Source organism: Branchiostoma floridae, chromosome 13 (assembly GCF_000003815.2).
Source record: "Branchiostoma floridae strain S238N-H82 chromosome 13, Bfl_VNyyK, whole genome shotgun sequence".
NCBI classification, from domain to species: Eukaryota; Metazoa; Chordata; class Leptocardii; order Amphioxiformes; family Branchiostomatidae; genus Branchiostoma; species Branchiostoma floridae.
In genome coordinates this window covers 9,214,911-9,216,437 of record NC_049991.1, presented here as the reverse complement: position 1 = coordinate 9,216,437, position 1,527 = coordinate 9,214,911, and the positions used below count along the sequence as shown (strand labels likewise).

The window sequence follows — 1,527 nt, the reverse complement described above, 5'->3', positions numbered from 1 at the left end:
TAATGTCTTAGTATAGCTTATATACCTGCATAGCATTATGATTGGCATGCTCTGAAGACATGAAAACTTTCTTAGCCAGGAAAGCCGCAAGTGATAAATAAATGTATATAGACCTTATCAAGTAACAAGTAAGTAGTATATAGAGGAAAGGAGACTGACAGGGCTGATAAATATGCTCTAAATAAAAGAATGTGTATATAGGTGATTTTAAACAAAGGGAAAAACTGAAGAGTTTTGCATCTTGTTTGGTTATTATTAATATTAATAATATCAATAATATATATATATACATATATTTTTAATTCATTATGTATTCATCTCGACAAATGTTCAGTTCCCTCACGGTTCTGTGTTAGTTATTCTGCTGATTTCCATAAAAGACTGAAGACTATATAGCCTCATCCCATTCTACATAGTATGTGTATAGTATGTAATAGCTTCCTTGAACTGTAACGTTAGAAGTTGCCATGTATTTTTAGAATACTGTTTTGAGTAGTAGATTAATCATTCTTTTTTGTCATCCTGGCAGGACTCCCAAGAGCAGCTGAAAGTTGAAGAGAACTGGGAACTGGCTGGCCCCTAGTACTAGTAGTAGTACCATGCCTGCTGTAGCATCCTCTCAGTCTACCTGACCACTGCATGAGGGTTCTGTTGTTGAGCCAAAAAAAACTATGTGGCTTAACTGAACAAAGTTCAACAGTTTCAAAATATGTTACTAAATGATATATCATAATTTATAGGCCACATTTGTGCAGCATTTGTAAGATAACTTAATAACATATAGTCTAGCTCTGATGCTTGTAGCCTTTTCCCCTTTGATGAGGGAAATACACCATAAAATGTTATTGTATACATTTTATTACAATATTATTTCAATGGCCACCAAATTAGCAACCCGAAACAATTCATTACTGATTGTTAGATACGTTTCACGATTATCAATTTGTTTTATTGTGTAACTGTTGGTGTACAAAGACTATTCTATAGTGACTTTTATTATGATCACATGGATAGGACCACCATGAAGTAGACAATAGGTTCAATAACTTATACTAAAGTATCTAAAGTCATACTTCTTAAATGAAACGTCTGTACAGTGTTTTTATTCATGTCATAATAAATATATTTGACAAAATATTTAAAGTCTCAATTATTGTTGCACTTTCTACTTAACTATATATAATACAGTCAGTTCTCAGTCAGTGGTCTTAACATTTGCACCTTTATTTGGAAATTAGTAGACAAAAAATGTCAAATTAACAAGCAAACCATTTTCAAATGTATTTTTACACAAAAAGACTACCCTATTCTAAACAAAACTTTATTCAGGTGCGTATGTAATGCTTGCTACCATGCATCTGCTTGAATCTCGGGGCTAAAATCGCGAGATCTCGCGTGACCTCATGAGGTTTGACTGAATCTCGGGGCTAAAATCGCGAGATCTCGCGTGATCTCGTGAGGTTTGACTGGATTCAAGATGGCCGCCATTGTCCATAGGTGAGATGCCGCAAGTTTCTATGTGCGCCT

The 1,527-nt window shown here is 34.3% G+C and overlaps 1 long non-coding RNA gene across 1 annotated transcript in view; it reads left to right on the top strand.

The window, feature by feature from the left end:
• The window catches only part of LOC118429791, a 1,751-nt gene extending 614 nt beyond the window's left edge, over positions 1-1,137 (top strand). Inside the window, exon 2 of the long non-coding RNA XR_004832782.1 lies at positions 530-1,137. This is a non-coding gene — a long non-coding RNA (uncharacterized LOC118429791). The remainder of the gene's footprint in view (positions 1-529) is intronic.
• The last annotated feature ends 390 nt before the right edge of the window (positions 1,138-1,527 follow it).